The sequence below is a fragment of the Bombina bombina genome, chromosome 1, assembly GCF_027579735.1.
Source record: "Bombina bombina isolate aBomBom1 chromosome 1, aBomBom1.pri, whole genome shotgun sequence".
Taxonomy (NCBI): Eukaryota; Metazoa; Chordata; class Amphibia; order Anura; family Bombinatoridae; genus Bombina; species Bombina bombina.
In genome coordinates, this window is record NC_069499.1 from 1,456,157,660 (window position 1) to 1,456,180,547 (window position 22,888).

At 41.5% G+C, this 22,888-nt stretch overlaps 1 protein-coding gene across 8 annotated transcripts in view; it reads left to right on the plus strand.

Annotated features, from left to right (window-relative positions):
* LOC128653023 (mucin-5AC) overlaps window positions 1–22,888 on the plus strand; it is a 353,148-nt gene that overhangs the window by 256,833 nt on the left and 73,427 nt on the right. The window lies entirely within an intron of this gene.

The window sequence follows — 22,888 nt, forward strand, 5'->3', positions numbered from 1 at the left end:
TGACCTCATACTCCTCATGGTTGTCAACAAAGATAGGATGGGGACGAGGCAACACAGTGGTAAACCGATTACAAACCAATGGTTTCAAGAGGGAGACATGAAAAACATTGGAGATGCGTATAGCAGGAGGAAGGTCAAGAGCGTAGGCCACAGGATTAACGCGTCGCAGTATTCAAAAAGGACCAACATAACGGGGAGCCAATTTATTGGAAGGCACATGAAGGTTCAAGTTGCGGGAGGACAGCCAAACTCTCTCACCAACCTGGTAGGAAGGTGCGGGCAGACGCCTACGATCAGCCTGGAACTTTTAACAAATAATAGGCCTCCCTAAAACACAAGAGTTTGATGATTTTATACACTTTGTGACTTCCACCCTCCCAAAATTGCTAGATATTCCAATAGACGATGCACCTTTAGTTGTGGAAAGGGCTCACAGGATAGGGACCAGTATGCATAGAAAAGACGCCAGGCAGGGCCCCAGGCTGGTTATTGTAAAAAATTTAAAATTTCCAAGGTAAAAGTAAAATCATGAGGTATTTTAAGAAGAAAAGAGATGTGTTTATTGCAGATAATAAAAAAGTTCTCATCTTCCAGGATTTCTCTGTTGAAACCCAAAGTTAAAGAAAGGAGATGCAACCCATGTGCACATACTTTATTGATAAAGGCATGCAAGCATTCATAATTGAAAATGGTTGTTTTTAGACTATGGGGCCTATCTATCAAGCTCCGTACGGAACTTGAGGGCCTGTGTTTCTGGCGAGCATGCAGGCTCACCAGAAACACCAGTTATGAAGCAGCGGTCTAAAGACCGCTGCTCCATAACCCTGTCCGCCTGCTCTGATGAGACGGGCAGGAATCGCCGGAATTCAACCCGATCGAGTACGATCAGGTTGATTGACACCCCCCTGCTGGCCGCGAGTCTGCAGGGGGCGGTGTTGCACCAGCAGCTCACAAGAGCTACTGGTGCAATGCTGAATACGGAGAGTTGGACCTGACATTTCATAAATAGGCCTCTATGTCTATTCTGCTTTTATCCTTTTTTTTTTACTCTGCCTACCCCCTCTGCAGTCAATATAGTCGGTCATGTCTTTGCTTCTCCTTATGATTTTTAATATATGGCTGTTAATATGATATCATGAAATGTTGGGGGTATCTCTTCTGCCATGAAAAGGAAAGCCATCATTAAACACCTTAGGGATTTAAAAACTGATATTGCCCTACTACAAGAAACCAAGTTAAAATCAGCTGAAGTCAATAAATTAAAATGTAACTGGATAGGCAAAGTTATTGCAGCAGATAGTATAGGGAGGAAACGCGGGGGTTGTGATCCTCTTAAATAAAAATCTCTTCTATGAGCTGAAACATGTTGATAAAGACATTAATGGTAGATATGTTATTGCTCACTTAAAGGGACATGAAACCCAAATTTCTTCTTTCATGATTCAGAAAGACCATGCAATTTTAAACAACTTTCTAATTTACTTCTATTATTTAATTTGCTTCCTTCTCTTGCTATCCTTTGCTAAAAGGTTTATCTAGGAAAGCTCAGTAGCAGCAAAGAACCTAGGTTCTAGCTGCTGATTGGTGGGTGCATATGTATACCGATTCTCATTGGCTCACCCATGTGTTCAGTTAGAAACCAGTAGTGCACTGCTGCTCCTTCAACAAAGCATACCAACAGAATGAAGCAAATTTGATAATAGAAGTAAATAGGAAAGTTGCTTAAAACTGTATGTTCTACCTAAATCATGAAAGAAAAATGTTTCATGTCCTTTTAACTATTCAAGGCATCGAATATATCATTTGTAATATATACGGCCCCAATAACTGCGATCTGGAATTCTGGAATTCAATGAAAATTAAGCTATTACGATTTACAGATCAAAATTTAATTGTCACTGGTGATTTTAATATGGTGGCAAAAATTCCTGTTGATATAAGCAAACCATGCTCCCAGGCCTTCCATAAGTATAAGAGAGAGACTACTCTCTTATAGATATTTAGAGGCACTTTAAAAAGTATCATATTAACACCCATACCTCTACCTAGATACTAAAGCTTATACATACGAATCTCGCACCTATAAAGGGTTCTCGCAGTTGGATATGTTACTTGTCTCAGAGAAAATGCTCTCTATGGACTTGAAAGCCGATATAAAAGATTTTAGCATTTCAGACCACGCTCCGATCTCTCTTTCTATTTACAGAATAGCTGATAAAAATCTGGCAACCAACAACTTTCCCCCCCCCCCCAAAATTTGGCAACCAACAACTTTCCCCCCCCCCCAAAAAAAAAAAATTATGTTAAATAAGGAAAAATTTGAACTGTGGCTAAAGAATAAATGGCAAGAATATTCTATAAATAATCATGACTATATAGAGAAACCTGAAATTTTATGGGAAGCAGCCAAAGTCGTTTTAAAAGGCGAAATTAAAGCATTTATGATCAAGTTTAAAAAGAAAATGTTAGCCAGGAAAAATCCGCTCTCTAATCAAGTGGTGAACTAATTTAATGCCTATCTAACTAATTCTATTAGCAATAACTGGCATAAATACATTTTTGCTCATAAAGAAAGGGGCCTTTTTTAATCCAAACTTCTTGTAGGGAAGAGTTAAGGAGACAAAGTTTTTTTTTTTCAAGTTTGGTAACAGATCTGACAAAAATCTCGCTAATATGGGGAAAGCGTATAAAAAATCTAACCGGATAGATCTTATCAAGGTTGGAGCTGCATCCTTCTCTGAGACCCAGGATATATCTAATCAATTTTACAAATATTATCAAAAGGTTTATGACATGGATAGGACAGATGCCCAAAATAAAGAGGACTTTTGGCAACAGATCTGTACCCCTATTATATCCCCTCAGGAATGTTTAGCCCTTAATCAACCTATCCCAGATCTGGAGATACTGACAGCTATTAAGGCCTTATCTTTAAATAAAGCAGCTGGCCCAGATCAAATACCCAATGAATTCTACAGACTTCTAGATCCTGATATTGTCCATACCCTGTCAGACTTATTCAATCAATATTATACTCATAGGAATATATCATCGTATTACTTCAAAAGAGCTCTCACTACTCTAATCCTAAAAAAACAGAAAGATCCCCTTTGTCTTAGTGCATACCGTCCGATATCAATTTTAAACTCAGATTACAAGATTATAGCTAGTATCCTCGCTAAAAGACTTCAAACAGTTTTACCCGGATTAAACAGGCTTTATGATCGGTCGTAATTCATCTGGAAATATTCATAAAACTCTGCTGGTTTTAGATTATTTTTGGGCCAAAGCAAAGATAAAAAAATTCTCCACAATCAGACTCTGCTATTCTCACTTTAGATGCTGAAAAAGCGTTTGACCGGGTCAACTGGGTTCACTTGTTTACTTCTTTAATTAAATTTGGAATTCAAGGTAACTTTCTTAATTACATCCAAAACATCTATAATAATCCTATCTCAGCCATTCTCGTTAATGGTCTTATATCTGGAGATGTTAAGCTCCATAGAGGAACAAGACAGGGCTGCCCGTTATCCCTCCTCATATTCAATATTGCAATTGAACCCCTTGCTATTCTACTCACACAGAAACTGGAAGGGATCCACCTAGCTGACATGGATTTAAACATCTCATGATATGCTGACGATCTCCTAATATATCTAATACAAAAAAGAATATTCCTGAACTCTTGCACATAATCAACTTGTTTATCTCTTTCTCTGGCTACAAGATAAATATACGTAAATCTCAAATTCTCTGGATAATTAAAAAATAATCATTCTTTTAATGCATCTTTATTCCAGGAAGCAGAAAAATCTCTTTCCTATCTGGGCATCAATATTAGTAAATCCCCAAGAGAGTGGTATAAGTTAAACAGCCATGAAACCATTAAGAAGATCACCTCTCTCTTACAGAACTGGACTAACCTTCCGCTCTCACTCTCGGGAAAGATTACTCTATTCAAAATGATTGCTTTTCCAAAATTACTATATAAGTTTCATCTTCCCATCTTTGTCTCGAGGAGAGACCTTCAAATTATATACTCAGCATTGAAAACCTTTCTATGGGGTAAAAAGAAACCAAGATTAGCTGTAAAAAAACTCCATCAGCTAAAACAGTTTGGAGGTTTTGCAGTCCCCAATATTAAATATTATAACTGGGCCTCCTTAGCTACATTTGCGGCAGAATGATTAACGGATACTCAATATCTCTCTTCCAGGGAGTTAGAATCTAACTTAGTTTGCCCCTTCTCATTAAACAATCTACTGCATTTAGACAGTAAATTGCGCCCAGCTTTAACTAGAGAGATGATCTGTATAAGCAATGTAATCGCAGAGTGGCACAAATTTCTGAGACAGCTCGGGATAAATAACAAAATCTCTACGTTTTTAACATTTAAAGCTAATCCTAACTTCCCTGAAAGCATCTCTCTGAGGTATTTTTAAGATGGGAGAATAAAGGTCTATCCTGTCCACGTTGTCAGGGTGCCAGGAATCAGACTGAGACGAGAAGTGCAAAAATAATCACACCTTTATTAATAGCAAAAAATCATAAAAAGTCCACAAGTCAAATAACAAGCCAGGAATCAAAACCAGAGCTGGTAGTCAGACGAGCCGAGTCAGGAGCCAAAGCGAATAGTCAGACGAGCCGGAATCAGGAACAAGGAAAACAGCAGAGTCAGGAACAAGCCAGGGATCAGGAACCAGGAAGGATGTTAGGCAGCCAGGTAATACACAGGAACTCTCACAAACAGGTCTGAGACAACGCAAAGGCAAAGCATACTGAACAGAGGCCCTTTAAATAATATGTGATGACATCACAATTCTGAGACTGCATCCTGTCTCACATGGATGATGCATACCAGTCTGGCCATAAAAGGAAGTGCAGAAATTGAGCAGCATCCCCCACAATGCACCATAGTCAGGAAGAGAGGTGAGTTAAATGGCTGCCAGCAGCACATGGCAAACACAACAGGGAAAAAACCATGACAGTACCCTCCCCTCAACGACCCCTCCCCCATGGGAGGATAAAAGGCTTATTGGGGAAACGGGCATGGAAGGCACGGAGGAGGGCGGGAGCATGAACATCAGAGGAGGGAACTCAAGAATGCTCCTCCGGACCGTAGCCTCTCCAGTGAACCAAATACTGTACACGGCCCCTGGACATACGAGAGTCAATAATGCTGCTGACCTCATACTCCTCATGGTTGTCAACAAAGATAGGATGGGGACGAGGCAACACAGTGGTAAACCGATTACAAACCAATGGTTTCAAGAGGGAGACATGAAAAACATTGGAGATGCGTATAGCAGGAGGAAGGTCAAGAGCGTAGGCCACAGGATTAACGCGTCGCAGTATTCAAAAAGGACCAACATAACAGGGAGCCAATTTATTGGAAGGCACATGAAGGTTCAAGTTGCGGGAGGACAGCCAAACTCTCTCACCAACCTGGTAGGAAGGTGCGGGCAGACGCCTACGATCAGCCTGGAACTTTTAACAAATAATAGGCCTCCCTAAAACACAAGAGTTTGATGATTTTATACACTTTGTGACTTCCACCCTCCCAAAATTGCTAGATATTCCAATAGACGATGCACCTTTAGTTGTGGAAAGGGCTCACAGGATAGGGACCAGTATGCATAGAAAAGACGCCAGGCAGGGCCCCAGGCTGGTTATTGTAAAAAATTTAAAATTTCCAAGGTAAAAGTAAAATCATGAGGTATTTTAAGAAGAAAAGAGATGTGTTTATTGCAGATAATAAAAAAGTTCTCATCTTCCAGGATTTCTCTGTTGAAACCCAAAGTTAAAGAAAGGAGATGCAACCCATGTGCACATACTTTATTGATAAAGGCATGCAAGCATTCATAATTGAAAATGGTTGTTTTTAGACTATGGGGCCTATCTATCAAGCTCCGTACGGAACTTGAGGGCCTGTGTTTCTGGCGAGCATGCAGGCTCACCAGAAACACCAGTTATGAAGCAGCGGTCTAAAGACCGCTGCTCCATAACCCTGTCCGCCTGCTCTGATGAGACGGGCAGGAATCGCCGGAATTCAACCCGATCGAGTACGATCAGGTTGATTGACACCCCCCTGCTGGCCGCGAGTCTGCAGGGGGCGGTGTTGCACCAGCAGCTCACAAGAGCTACTGGTGCAATGCTGAATACAGAGAGTTGGACCTGACATTTCATAAATAGGCCTCTATGTCTATTCTGCTTTTATCCTTTTTTTTTTACTCTGCCTACCCCCTCTGCAGTCAATATAGTCGGTCATGTCTTTGCTTCTCCTTATGATTTTTAATATATGGCTGTTAATATGATATCATGAAATGTTGGGGGTATCTCTTCTGCCATGAAAAGGAAAGCCATCATTAAACACCTTAGGGATTTAAAAACTGATATTGCCCTACTACAAGAAACCAAGTTAAAATCAGCTGAAGTCAATAAATTAAAATGTAACTGGATAGGCAAAGTTATTGCAGCAGATAGTATAGGGAGGAAACGCGGGGTTGTGATCCTCTTAAATAAAAATCTCTTCTATGAGCTGAAACATGTTGATAAAGACATTAATGGTAGATATGTTATTGCTCACTTAAAGGGACATGAAACCCAAATTTCTTCTTTCATGATTCAGAAAGACCATGCAATTTTAAACAACTTTCTAATTTACTTCTATTATTTAATTTGCTTCCTTCTCTTGCTATCCTTTGCTAAAAGGTTTATCTAGGAAAGCTCAGTAGCAGCAAAGAACCTAGGTTCTAGCTGCTGATTGGTGGGTGCATATGTATACCGATTCTCATTGGCTCACCCATGTGTTCAGTTAGAAACCAGTAGTGCACTGCTGCTCCTTCAACAAAGCATACCAACAGAATGAAGCAAATTTGATAATAGAAGTAAATAGGAAAGTTGCTTAAAACTGTATGTTCTACCTAAATCATGAAAGAAAAATGTTTCATGTCCTTTTAACTATTCAAGGCATCGAATATATCATTTGTAATATATACGGCCCCAATAACTGCGATCTGGAATTCTGGAATTCAATGAAAATTAAGCTATTACGATTTACAGATCAAAATTTAATTGTCACTGGTGATTTTAATATGGTGGCAAAAATTCCTGTTGATATAAGCAAACCATGCTCCCAGGCCTTCCATAAGTATAAGAGAGAGACTACTCTCTTATAGATATTTAGAGGCACTTTAAAAAGTATCATATTAACACCCATACCTCTACCTAGATACTAAAGCTTATACATACGAATCTCGCACCTATAAAGGGTTCTCGCAGTTGGATATGTTACTTGTCTCAGAGAAAATGCTCTCTATGGACTTGAAAGCCGATATAAAAGATTTTAGCATTTCAGACCACGCTCCGATCTCTCTTTCTATTTACAGAATAGCTGATAAAAATCTGGCAACCAACAACTTTCCCCCCCCCCCCCCCCAAATTTGGCAACCAACAACTTTCCCCCCCCCCCCAAAAAAAAAATTATGTTAAATAAGGAAAAATTTGAACTGTGGCTGAAGAATAAATGGCAAGAATATTCTATAAATAATCATGACTATATAGAGAAACCTGAAATTTTATGGGAAGCAGCCAAAGTCGTTTTAAAAGGCGAAATTAAAGCATTTATGATCAAGTTTAAAAAGAAAATGTTAGCCAGGAAAAATCCGCTCTCTAATCAAGTGGTGAACTAATTTAATGCCTATCTAACTAATTCTATTAGCAATAACTGGCATAAATACATTTTTGCTCATAAAGAAAGGGGCCTTTTTTTAATCCAAACTTCTTGTAGGGAAGAGTTAAGGAGACAAAGTTTTTTTTTTTTCAAGTTTGGTAACAGATCTGACAAAAATCTCGCTAATATGGGGAAAGCGTATAAAAAATCTAACCGGATAGATCTTATCAAGGTTGGAGCTGCATCCTTCTCTGAGACCCAGGATATATCTAATCAATTTTACAAATATTATCAAAAGGTTTATGACATGGATAGGACAGATGCCCAAAATAAAGAGGACTTTTGGCAACAGATCTGTACCCCTATTATATCCCCTCAGGAATGTTTAGCCCTTAATCAACCTATCCCAGATCTGGAGATACTGACAGCTATTAAGGCCTTATCTTTAAATAAAGCAGCTGGCCCAGATCAAATACCCAATGAATTCTACAGACTTCTAGATCCTGATATTGTCCATACCCTGTCAGACTTATTCAATCAATATTATACTCATAGGAATATATCATTGTATTACTTCAAAAGAGCTCTCACTACTCTAATCCTAAAAAAACAGAAAGATCCCCTTTGTCTTAGTGCATACCGTCCGATATCAATTTTAAACTCAGATTACAAGATTATAGCTAGTATCCTCGCTAAAAGACTTCAAACAGTTTTACCCGGATTAAACAGGCTTTATGATCGGTCGTAATTCATCTGGAAATATTCATAAAACTCTGCTGGTTTTAGATTATTTTTGGGCCAAAGCAAAGATAAAAAAATAGATGCTGAAAAAGCGTTTGACCGGGTCAACTGGGTTCACTTGTTTACTTCTTTAATTAAATTTGGAATTCAAGGTAACTTTCTTAATTACATCCAAAACATCTATAATAATCCTATCTCAGCCATTCTCGTTAATGGTCTTATATCTGGAGATGTTAAGCTCCATAGAGGAACAAGACAGGGCTGCCCGTTATCCCTCCTCATATTCAATATTGCAATTGAACCCCTTGCTATTCTACTCACACAGAAACTGGAAGGGATCCACCTAGCTGACATGGATTTAAACATCTCATGATATGCTGACGATCTCCTAATATATCTAATACAAAAAAGAATATTCCTGAACTCTTGCACATAATCAACTTGTTTATCTCTTTCTCTGGCTACAAGATAAATATACGTAAATCTCAAATTCTCTGGATAATTAAAAAATAATCATTCTTTTAATGCATCTTTATTCCAGGAAGCAGAAAAATCTCTTTCCTATCTGGGCATCAATATTAGTAAATCCCCAAGAGTGTGGTATAAGTTAAACAGCCATGAAACCATTAAGAAGATCACCTCTCTCTTACAGAACTGGACTAACCTTCCGCTCTCACTCTCGGGAAAGATTACTCTATTCAAAATGATTGCTTTTCCAAAATTACTATATAGTTTCATCTTCCCATCTTTGTCTCGAGGAGAGACCTTCAAATTATATACTCAGCATTGAAAACCTTTCTATGGGGTAAAAAGAAACCAAGATTAGCTGTAAAAAAAACTCCATCAGCTAAAACAGTTTGGAGGTTTTGCAGTCCCCAATATTAAATATTATAACTGGGCCTCCTTAGCTACATTTGCGGCAGAATGATTAACGGATACTCAATATCTCTCTTCCAGGGAGTTAGAATCTAACTTAGTTTGCCCCTTCTCATTAAACAATCTACTGCATTTAGACAGTAAATTGCGCCCAGCTTTAACTAGAGAGATGATCTGTATAAGCAATGTAATCGCAGAGTGGCACAAATTTCTGAGACAGCTCGGGATAAATAACAAAATCTCTACGTTTTTAACATTTAAAGCTAATCCTAACTTCCCTGAAAGCATCTCTCTGAGGTATTTTTAAGATGGGAGAATAAAGGTCTATCCTGTCCACGTTGTCAGGGTGCCAGGAATCAGACTGAGACGAGAAGTGCAAAAATAATCACACCTTTATTAATAGCAAAAAATCATAAAAAGTCCACAAGTCAAATAACAAGCCAGGAATCAAAACCAGAGCTGGTAGTCAGACGAGCCGAGTCAGGAGCCAAAGCGAATAGTCAGACGAGCCGGAATCAGGAACAAGGAAAACAGCAGAGTCAGGAACAAGCCAGGGATCAGGAACCAGGAAGGATGTTAGGCAGCCAGGTAATACACAGGAACTCTCACAAACAGGTCTGAGACAACGCAAAGGCAAAGCATACTGAACAGAGGCCCTTTAAATAATATGTGATGACATCACAATTCTGAGACTGCATCCTGTCTCACATGGATGATGCATACCAGTCTGGCCATAAAAGGAAGTGCAGAAATTGAGCAGCATCCCCCACAATGCACCATAGTCAGGAAGAGAGGTGAGTTAAATGGCTGCCAGCAGCACATGGCAAACACAACAGGGAAAAAACCATGACAGTACCCTCCCCTCAACGACCCCTCCCCCATGGGAGGATAAAAGGCTTATTGGGGAAACGGGCATGGAAGGCACGGAGGAGGGCGGGAGCATGAACATCAGAGGAGGGAACTCAAGAATGCTCCTCCGGACCGTAGCCTCTCCAGTGAACCAAATACTGTACACGGCCCCTGGACATACGAGAGTCAATAATGCTGCTGACCTCATACTCCTCATGGTTGTCAACAAAGATAGGATGGGGACGAGGCAACACAGTGGTAAACCGATTACAAACCAATGGTTTCAAGAGGGAGACATGAAAAACATTGGAGATGCGTATAGCAGGAGGAAGGTCAAGAGCGTAGGCCACAGGATTAACGCGTCGCAGTATTCAAAAAGGACCAACATAACGGGGAGCCAATTTATTGGAAGGCACATGAAGGTTCAAGTTGCGGGAGGACAGCCAAACTCTCTCACCAACCTGGTAGGAAGGTGCGGGCAGACGCCTACGATCAGCCTGGAACTTTTGGCGCTGCATAGAACGAAGAAGGCAATTCTGAATCTGCACCCACGTGGAACGGAGTTGCAGGAGATGCTCCTCCAAAGCCGGAATACCCTGAGACATGAATGAATCGGGCAACAAGGATGGTTGAAACCCATAATTCGCCATGAATGGTGATATCTTGGAGGAAGCATTAAATCAGACCAATTATTGTGGTGATCTGAGACATAGCAACGGAGGAACTGTTCCAGAGCTTGGTTAGACCGTTCTGCAGCCCCATTGGATTGAGGGTGATATGCTGAGGAGAAGGAAAGCTGGATCCCCATTTGAGCACAAAAGGAACGCCAAAATCTGGAGACAAACTGGCTACCCCGGTCCGACACTATCTCCTTGGGTAACCCATGTAAACGGAAGACCTCCCGGGCAAAAATTGAAGCAAGCTCCTGAGCAGTAGGCAGCTTCATCAAGGGAATGCAATGTGACATTTTAGAAAAACCATCAACCACCATAAGGATAACAGTATTTCCATTGGAAACAGGGAGCTCGACAATGAAGTCCATGGAAAGATATGTCCAAGGACGCTCACCATTAGCAATAGGTTGAAGAAGACCCACAGGAAGATGTCGAGGAGTCTTATTCTGTGCACAAACTGAGCAGGAGGCAACATACGCAGCAACATCAGAACGAAGACCTGGCCACCAGAATTGTCGAGTGACAGACCAAATCATTTGGTTCTTGCCTGGGTGACCTGCGGCTTTAGGATAGTGGTAAGTGTGCAAAAGTTTAGTTTGAAGATTCTCAGGAACAAAACACCTACAACTAGGTTTCTCAGGAGGTGCATTGGTTTGTGCAGCCAGAATCTCCTCCCCCAAGGGAGAAGTCAAATTAGTACGTATGGTAGCCAAAAAATGGTCAGGAGGTATAACAGGAGTAGGTACAGACTCCTCCTTGGACAGAGGCGAAAATTGTCGAGAGAGGGCATCAGCCCTAACATTCTTACTACCAGGCAGGTAGGAGACCACATAATTAAACCGAGATAAAAATAGCGCCCATCTGGTCTGTCGGGGTGACAAACGTTTTGCTTCAGATAGATAAGTTAAATTCTTGTGGTCAGTAAGAATGAGCACTGGCACGCTAGTACCCTCGAGAAGATGCCTCCATTCCTTAAGTGCCAAAATTATGGCCAGTAATTCCCTGTCACCAATTTCATAATTGCACTCCGCTGGAGACAATTTCTTAGAGAAGAAACCACACGGATGCAAGGAAACGTCAGGCGTAGGACGTTGAGACAAGAGGGCACCTACTCCAGTCTCAGACGCATCGACCTCAAGAACGAAAGGCAGGACAGGGTTAGGATGAGCCAGAACTGGAGCGGCAGCAAAGGCAGTCTTAAGACTATCAAAGGCCTTAATGGCAGTAGGTGACCAATGAAGTGGATCTTCTCTTTACGGGTCATGTCTGTGATAGGTTTGTCCAAGGAAGAAAAGTTTTTAATAAACTTTCTATAGTAATTGGTGAACCCCAAAAAACGTTGAATAGACCGAAGACCAACTGGGCGAGGCCACTGCAGAACTGCAGATAACTTTTCAGGATCCATGGAGAACCCTGCAACGGAGATAACATAACCTAGGAAGGTTACTTGAGTCTGATTGAACTCACATTTCTCGAGTTTACAAAACAGGCCGTTCTCACGTAGTCTCTGAAGAACCTGTGTAACATCAGAAAGATGAGCCTCAAGTGTGGGTGAGTGTATGAGGATGTCGTCTAAGTACACCACAACACACTGTTGCAACATATCTCGTAGGACATCATTAATAAATTCCTGAAAAACAGCAGGAGCATTACATAGGCCAAAGGGCATTACAAGATACTCATAATGCCCGCTCCTGGTGTTAAATGCTGTTTTCCATTCGTGGCCCTCCTTAATCCTAACGAGATTGTACACTCCTCTCAAATTAAGTTTAGTAAAGACCGTAGCTCCCTTGAGGCGGTCAAAGAATTCCGTAATAAGCGGAATAGGGTAAGCATTCTTAATGGTAAGATGATTAAGACCCCTATAATCGATACATGGTCGCCACCCTTTTTCTTCACAAAGAAGAAGCCAGCCCCTGCAGGAGAGCAGGATTTGCGGATGATCCCCCGCGACAGAGCATCGGCAACATACTCCTCCATAGCACAATTCTCTGCAACAGACAGAGGGTACACCTGTCCCCGAGGAGGAATGGCTCCGGGTTACAGGTCTATGGCACTATCGTAAGACCGGTGAGGAGGCAACGTACCGGCACACACCTTGTCAAACACGTCTAGGAACTCTCGGTACTCCTCTGGCAATTGAGAAACCGAAGAAGTGCACAAGACTTTAACTGGTTTCCGAAGACAAGTGGAAATACATTGCGGGGACCACAACAAAATTTCGGACCTGCGCCAGTAGAGACTGGGATTGTGCTTTTGGAGTGAGGGATAACCCAGAACAATCGGAAAATGCGGAGAGTTTATCACCTGGAACTGGAGGGTTTCAAAATGGAGAGCCCCAACAGCCATGGACAATGGAGCAGTTTCGTGAGTAACGAGTGTGGGCTGAAGGGGCCTGCCATCAATGGCTTCAATAGCAAGCGGAACGGACCGAGGCAAAACAGGAATGGAGTGCTTTGATACAAAAGCACTATCAATGAAATAGCCCGCAGCACCAGAGTCAACAAGAGCCTGGGTGACTATGGAGGAGTCCACCCAGGAAAGGACAACCGTGACCAAAGGTTTCTCCTTAAGCGGTTCCGGGGACGAGGATAAACCACCCAAGGTCTGCCCCTGACAGGACCTTAGGTGTGAGCGTTGCCCGGCCGTGTAGGACAAGACTTCAAAAGGTGGCCCTGTAACCCACAATAGAGGCAGAGCCCCTCCCTCCTCCTAAAGGCCCTCTCCGCTGCGGAGAGATGAGTGAATCCCAGCTGCATCGGCTCAGCAGTACCTGGTGACTCGGGACCAGGAGGCATGGGAGGAGAGGGAGGCATGGGTGGGAACGAACTCATAGGAGACAACGGAACAGGAGGCTTCCGCAAGCGCTCCTTGAAAGAGGGCCTCTCTCTGAGTCTGATGTCAATTAGGATCAAAAAAGACACCAATGCCTCGAGATCCTCTGGTAAATCTCTGGCAGCAACTTCGTTTTTAATCACATCAGAGAGCCCATGAAAGTAGGCGGCAACAAGGGCTTCATTGTTCCAACCTACCTCTGCGGCAAGTGTACGAAATCAATAGCATACTGAGCAACAGATCTTGTACCTTGCTGAATGGACATGAGTCGTTTAGCAGCAAAGGAGGAGCGAGCCGGAACATCAAATACCCTTCGAAAGAAGGCCACAAATTCAGGGAAATTTGAAATCACATGTTTATTAGTCTCCCACAAGCGATTAGCCCAGGCAAGAGCTGTGTCAGAGAGTAACGAGATGAGAAATCCCACCTTAGCTCTGTCAGAGGGAAACGCCTGAGGTAACATCTCAAAGTAAATGCCCACCTGGTTCAAAAACCCTCTGCACTGAATAGGATCGCCTCCATATCGCTGAGGTAGAGGTGCAGAACTAGACATGCTCCAGGAGCAGCCATAAATTGCGGGACACTTTGGTCCAAATGTGCCGTGCGAGTCAGCAGGGTTTGCAGGGCTAGTGCAAATTGATCCAAGCGGTGATCCTGTACATCCATCCTGGAAATGATGCCAGGTAAAGGTGGATTATTAGCACCATCAGGATTCATGGCCTTTGCGTAATGTCAGGGTGCCAGGAATCAGACTGAGACGAGAAGTGCAAAAATAATCACACCTTTATTAATAGCAAAAAATAATAAAAAGTGCACAAGTCAGGAACAAGCCAGGTAATACACAGGAACTCTCACAAACAGGTCTGAGACAACGCAAAGGCAAAGCATACTGAACAGAGGCCCTTTAAATAATAAGTGATCTCACTGACCCTGATGCGGAGCTGACAGCGCGGGAAGGAGGAGAGAAGAGGAGGAGGACTGTCTGTCACCTTCCTGGGGTAGGGAGAATTAAATAGAAGCAACAGCCAGAATCATTGTAAAGAGTTTTTTAGGAGGGGCGGAGCCTGGCGGAGCAAGGTGATGGCTGCCTAGTCACGAAGCTCCGTGTGTACTGAGCCATCTAAGAGTACTAAATTGCCAATACAAGACTCAAAATTGGTTGAAAGCTTGAGAAGCATTTCCCTTTACCTAGAAGGGCATAAGTGAGCTGTCAATTTATCGAAACACGGAACATTTTGCAAAGTAACGCTCCTCTGTCCAGCCTGCACAGAAACATGGCCGCGGCTTCTGAGGAGGACAACTGAACAGGAGAGAAAGCAAGCTACTATAGCGCCTGCAAGGGGGAAGATTTCTGAAAAATAATTACCGCACACGGCTCCGGTATAGGTAAGGCGGTAAAAAGCAACTCGATGCACATTTAATATTTGCCAGGGAGGAGGAAGGAGGAGTCTCACGGTAGTGGGGGCCGCCATTATGATATCGCTCCGACACAGACACAGGCCTCACAGAGGCAGCGCTAAATAGTCAGACTCACACTCGAGCTGCCTACAGAGAGCAAAAAAAAGATAGTAACCTCTATAGCGACAAGAAGAAGCCCCATATAAATAAGTGATCTTAGTCCTCCGGTGAATCCTATATGATATATGGAGTGAATGATCAGGGAACTGCAATAAGAGACAATAGATGAGTCCTGTAAGGAGATAATATTATTACAGCACTAAAGAAACAGATGAGCGGCATGTTGCTCTAAAGGAGAGATATGATCAATAATACAGCAGGAAGATAAAGATCCAAGAAAGATAAAACTCTAGGGAGCAATTATACATTAGAAATCTAAGGCTATTAAAGGGATATTACACACAACAAGCAACAGCAGGTTGCAGAAACACATTGAGCCGTTGCTGACTTATGCTGCTAGCCACTGCTGCCCTAGTATATACACCATAGCTGGAAGAAAATAAACTGTTTTATTCTACCACGTGCCTATTAAACCTCACAAAACCTAACACAGCCATGTCTGCCAGGAAACAGAACAAGACAGGAGCAGGAACAAAACTACCCACACAGCACCCTTTTTTTAAGTCCTCCAAAGGAGACAAAAATCAAAATACAGAAATGCTGCTAATGGAGGAAGAAATTGAGTCTGACACTGAATCTCTTGATACTAACATAGATCAAACACCTGCAACCAAGGCTGACCTTAAAAATCTCATGTCTAAGCAAGATATCAACACTATTTTCAATAAAATGTGGGAGAAGATGGACACATTACAGACCACGGTCACCAACAGCCTAACAGAGATCAAACAAGATATGCTGGACTTAGGCACCAGAATTGACTCTCTGGAGGAGAGAGAGGAAACTACTTCCGAAGATATATCTACTCTTTCTCAACATATGACCTCACAACAGCAGGAACTAGCCGAAATACAAGACAAAATGGAGGATCTGGAAAACCGGAGCCGCAGGTGCAATCTAAGATTAAAGGGGGTCCCTGAAACAGTAACAACACCAGAGCTACCTGAATATCTCCTTCAGCTGTTTCAAGCCATCACAGATAACAAAGACGAAGGTAAATTTGAAATGGAAAGAGCACACAGAGCCTTAAGAGCAAAACCCAAAAAGGGAGACCCACCCAGGGACATTATAATCAAGATGCTTCGCTTCCGTGATAAAGAAGAAGTTCTATCAGCAGCAAGACACAATCCCACCTTCAAATTCAAAGGCTCGGTTGTTCAGTTTTTTCAAGATTTATGCCTGAAAACTCTCCAAAGACGCAGCACTATGCGGCCCCTTACACAGCTCTTACGAAAGACTCAAATACCATACAGGTGGGGTTTCCCATTCTCACTTAATATCTTATATGAAGGGAAAACAATATCCCTCAAAGACCCTGCTGAAATCCCAACTACATGCAAAATATTGAAACTCGAATGCCCTGATCTGCCGTCTCCATCCTTGGAACAGGAAGCAAATCATCAAACTTCTCGTCAGCTACTTCCCACCAGGGAAAGATGGACCAAAGCTGTAAAAAAGAAACAGAAAACTTGAGAGACTTGGGACTCTGACTTAACATATCGAACAAAATTCTCTCCTGGTTTTTCCCTACGAGACCAGACTAATCAGGACTGTTCAAAAATGGAGGTACTCTGAAAGAAGAGTGCCTAACCCCTTCAGATGGTTAATAGATAAGTATGCTACTATTTGTAAAATCATTTTGTCCTGCCTAGGTGACTCTACCCATTTAGAGATAAGTAGACAGGCAGGGGCTAAAATGTTAATTTCTACTGACCCCCTTCAAAGGGGACGAACCGAGACTGTCCAGGGATGGGTGAACACCCATAAGTTAAAGACTAGATTTAAATCAACCAAAAACAATTTAATTACTCTCATTGCTGATATAGTTATCTTTTATGATGTACACAGTTTTGTAATGCACATTTACCCCAATGTGTAACCCTAGAATGTTCATAGATGTAGTGTATACCATGCACATCTCAGTTATTATGTTTTGTTATTTCTATTGTTCTAATTTTTTTCTTTCCTTAGTTACTGTTATGGATCCGGTATGTGAATACTCATGCAATATATCAGCCATGTTCATTTGGTCACGACCTTACTGCATTCTCTTGATCTCCTCGAAGGTATGCAGGGAACGGGGAGAGAGGTCCAAGGTGAGAGTTAAAAAATTTTACTATGCAACACAGCTTGTAGTCTACAAACTGGGGTTCACGGCATCCTGTGCTCTATTAGTGCACCACTCACAGAAAATCTCAAAAATCATAGCAAACACCCACCCACCGAGATAGATGGATCCCTGGACTATTAACTTAATTTCACATAATGTAAGGGGGCTGAACACAGACATTAAACGCAGAATGGCACTCACGCAATATAAATCTCTTAAAGCAAATGTGATCTTTCTCCAGGAAACACATTTTCTACATTCCCAAATACCCAAATACTGGACTAAAGATTTCCGCCACCATTACCACTCAACCTCTGACTCTAAAAAACGTGGGGTATCCATATTGATACACTCCTCCCTTCCCTTTACACATCAGGAAACAGTCAAAGACAAGGAGGGCAGATACCTCATTGTGAAAGGACAGATCCAAAATTCCGATATAATATTTTGCAATATATACGCACCAAACGACAAACAAGATGCCTTTTTTAGACAAATTACACACCTCTTGACAGAATGGTCTCAGACTAGGACAATCTTTGCTGGAGATTTTAATGTAGATCTCACATTGCAACCCCACAAACACAACCCCCCACATACCACTAAGCAACACAAACAATGTAGGATGATCAAAGTAATACAAGAGTACCTCGCTACCAACACACTAATAGACTCCTGGAAAACATTATATGGTCATACAAACGATTCTACTTTTTTCTCAGCGGCGCACAAAACATACAGAAAACTAGATTATATATTTGTCAGTCAGTTTCTACGCCCCATCCTAATAAACTCAAATATCCATTCCTGTGTGTGGTCAGACCACTCCATAGTACAGCTTACCTTGGGTGACATGCAAGTTCCGGGGAGGACCAGATCATGGACATATGACCCCTTCTGTCTAAGAGACCCTACGGTCCGAGAGACGGTAGAACGTAACATGCTAGAATACTGGGGCATAAACATGGAGACGACGGTTAACCCTATCATGACTTGGGCAGCTCACAAAACCTACCTAAGGGGCCTATTGATAAAAGAAAAATCTATCCTTCTTAAAAAGCGGAATGTACAGAAGTTAGCTCTACAGAAAGAAATAGATACATTAGAAAGGCACCACAAACTGACACAATCTAGAGCTACACTGACACAGCTTCAGGGTAAAAGAACAGAGTTAGCAACTATTCTAAATGATCAGGCAGTCAAAGCAGCCTTCCGGCTCAAGACAAACTACTATATATACGCAAACAAGCCAGATAGGTACTTAGCGCACAGAATTCGCGAACGGGCAAAAATAGCCTCCATAACACAGATTCAAAAAGAAGATGGCACCACAACCTCCCACCCACAGGAGATTGTGGACAGCTTTGCTCAATACTATGGCACCTTATATGAGGTAACCCATGTCGCCCACTCCCCCACCACGGAATCCATACTAACAAAAATGCTAGATGACGCCCATTTACCCTCTATCACAGAAACAGACAGGGAGAGTTTAAACCAGGCGATAACTGCCAACGAGGTATTGGGAGCCATTAAAGATTTGAAACCGGGCAAAGCCCCGGGTCCAGACGGACTACCGGGTGAATACTATAAATTATTTAAAAATTCCCTGACATCACATCTAGTTAAATTTTCGAATTATATTATGCAGGGGTATGAGATCCCACGCGATTTACTAGGAGCCAGGATAGTGGTGATACCCAAACCAGGCAGAGATCCACAAAGATGTCCCAACTACAGACCCATCTCCCTTATAAACCAGGACCTAAAGATCTTTACCAAAATTCTGGCCAATAGACTAAAACACATATTACCGACCATAGTACACCCGGACCAGGTGGGATTTATAACGGGTAGGGAAGCACCTGACAACGTAAGACGGATCATAGCAACAATAGCCCAACTCGACCGGACTAAAACGCCTTCTCTGGTCCTCTCATTGGACGCGGAGAAGGCGTTTGATAGAATTGACTGGACATACATGTTCACGGTCCTGGATAAAATGGGATTTACTGGTCCATTTGTAGACGCACTGCGAGGGATATACTCTAAACCTACGGCTACAGTTAGGGCCATGGGACATCACTCCACACCTATATACATTAAAAATGGAACGAGACAGGGTTGCCCGCTCTCCCCACTACTGTTTGTCCTTTGTATGGAACCATTAGCGGCCAATATTAGGCACTCAACTGAGGTGACTGGACTTAAAATCAAACACACAGACTATAAGATCTCCCTGTTTGCGGACAATGTCCTCTTAACTCTCACCAAACCCTTGAAATCCCTCACGGGGTTATACGAAATATTGCAGAGGTTCTCCCAGGTTTCAGGCTATAAGATCAACCTGGACAAAAGCGAAGCACTAGCCATAGCCCTACCGGCTCACACAAAAAAACTAATTGAGTTAAATTTTTCATTTTCTTGGGGTAAAACACATATTAAATACTTAGGTACAAAGATACCGACCCAATACTCAGACTTATATAAGGTAAATTATCTCCCCTTATTTAAAGAGCTAAGATCAGATATTACTAAATGGAAACTATTGAACTTCTCCTGGTATGGTAGAATATCTGCCATAAAAATGAATCTACTACCGAGGATCCTATATCTATTTAGAACCTTGCCCGTCCCAGTTCCAAAGAATGATCTCAAAACCCTACAATCAGACATTAATTTCTTCATTAATGGTAAGAAACAAGCAAGAATTCCCCACTTAACTTTAACCAAGCATAGACAGCTAGGGGGGGTAGGGGTCCCCAACTTGCTTAATTACTATGAAGCAGCTAGATTGGCACAGGATGCTCTTCTGGGCTCCTCATTGGGAAATTTGGTATGGAAGGAAATAGAAGCAGGGATAGCAGATCTAGAATCATCCGGAGATCTGATTTGGGATAGAACACTCCAACAACAAAATAAAACATACTCTCCTGTTACGACTTTATCACTTGACAATTGGAGGACAATGGCGCTTGGCAAGGGGAAGATGCCCAGATTCTCCCCCAAAATGCCAATTAAATACCTTATCCCAGGGGAATATCGCAAACAGCTAGATAAATGGGAAAATAAGGGTCTTTACAGGGTGGGAGACCTTCTAATGAACAATAAATCACTAACCTTCAACCAGATACAAGAGAAATTAACACCACTATCACTCAAATGGTATCTATACTTACAAATACTCTCTGCCCTACATAAGTTCATCCCAAATATATGCAAACAACCCTGCACCATACTGTAGCGCACAAGCGAGACCTAGACAATCCATCTCTCAATTATACTTGGCCTTACAAGCTCCAGAGGGTAGCACTAAAACACCTATAATGATTAGATGGGAAACAGACACGAAGTCTACACTAGAACTGCCAGAATGGCATGACCTTTTTTATTCTTCATGCAAGGGATTAATCAGCGCGGACCTTCGAGAAAACAGCTTAAAGACCATCTTTCGGTGGTATTTGACGCCTATTAAAACTTCACACTACACAGAAGGTAGAAGTAGAAACTGTTATAGGGGTTGTAATTCGGTTGGTACCTATATACATATGTGGTGGGAGTGCCCGAGAGTGGCTCACATCTGGTCCAAACTTTCATCCCATCTCAGCTCCCTCTTAGAGGAGCGGGTGGAGCTATCTATATATCAGGGACTGCTGAATGCCCCCATACCAAATCTTAACAAACATATCAACACTCTCATTAGAATACTCTGCACGATAACGAGACTAAGTATTGCCAAATATTGGAAGGAAGGAGTACCAACATGGAATGAAATACTAGAGAGATTTAAACTAACATACTCCCTACATGAAGCGGCAGCAATGATATTAGGCACGACTGACACATTCCACAAGATCTGGTTTTACTGGATACTACATTCAACATAAAAACCCCACCAAACATTATATATGCAGATAGGGATTCTGATCACAAGGGAAAAATAAAAGGACCTGTTTACAAGAGATTGCAGTAATGTACGATTGAAAGACCATATCGGACCAAATGTTTTGTTTGTAAATCCATATTGTTATTTTTAGGGTTTACCCTTTTTATTATTTTTTCTTTCTCTTTTTTTTTTTTTTTTTTTTTCTCTACTCTGTAACAAGAGTATAAGTTATGCATTGGCAGTCCTTGAGGAGTAGTACAACTGATATGATGTATAAATATCGACAACTCAAGATATATGGAAAAAGACCAGTGACAAGGTCTTGAATTGACTAACTATGCCTGTAGATAAGATTCTGTAATTGACTGCATAAGACGTGTATTCTGTTTGAAAATGTTATTTCAATAAAAACTATTTTAACATAAATAATAAGTGATGACATCACAATTCTGAGACTGCATCCTGTCTCACATGGATGATGCATACCAGTCTGGCCATAAAAGGAAGTGCAGGAATTGAGCAGCATCCCCCACAATGCACCATAGTCAGGAAGAGAGGTGAGTAAAATGGCTGCCAGCAGCACATGGCAAACACAACAGGGAAAAACCCTGACACACGTCAATTGATTAACGCTGATTTCAGATCAATTAAATCTTATCAAGATCTGAAAGTTGAATTTGATTTAGACAGTCGCGATTTCTTTGCTTTCTTACAAGCCAGACACTACCTATTAAGTCTCTTACCGGCTGGCAGAAGCCTTGAGGAGGATTGGTACCCTCTATACTCATGCTTTAACATTTATAAACAAGGTAATCACCACTTGTCATTCTGGTATAAGACGCTGCTTAAAAAAGGAGAAGAAACTATCCAAACCTTAGTAGAAAAATGGCAAAAAATACCCTTTTTTTAATATAGACAATAATATGATTAGCTCAAGCATCTCTAAGGCTCTATCTACCTCACCATCAATCATTTGGAGAGAGTCACATTATAAAATTATTCATAAAGCTTATGTGACCCCGTTAATACTTTCAAAAAGGGACCCTGAGAGTGCAAATTGTCCAAAATGTGGCTTCCCTAGACCTGATATCACTCACTGCTTCTGGTTATGTCCCAAAGTTAACTCTCTATGGTTGAAGGTAGCTTTTTGGCTATCCACTAGATTAACTTACAGGATAGAATTTGATATTTCTAAGGTAATTTTTCTAGTTGATTATCTACCCAATAGTATTAACTCGAACCTTATCAATACAGTGATTTTCTTGGTCAAACAGCAAATTTTGAAGTACTGGAAGTCTCGAAAATCACTCAGTTTTAAGGAATTCTAAGATAAAACATAAAAATCGTCAAATTACTTTAGAACAAAATTTAGTTGACACGCAGTTAGACTCGAGTATTCATAACTTCATTTCTAATTGGGAAGACATAATCAAAACCTCTCCCCTTAATATCCAAATACACATACTGTATCCCTTTAAAAATTATATTACTCTCACTGAGCTTCAACCTTTTCTCCCTTTGTTTGAAGAAGTGGGAAGGGCTGTCGAGGGAGGAAATAGCAGATAGTTCTTTTATGCCTAAATTAAGGAAAAGGGTAATGAGATCCCTTTTTTTTTTCTCTTTTCCTTTTTCCTTTCCCCTTTCTGAATCATTGTCCGTCTTAGGCC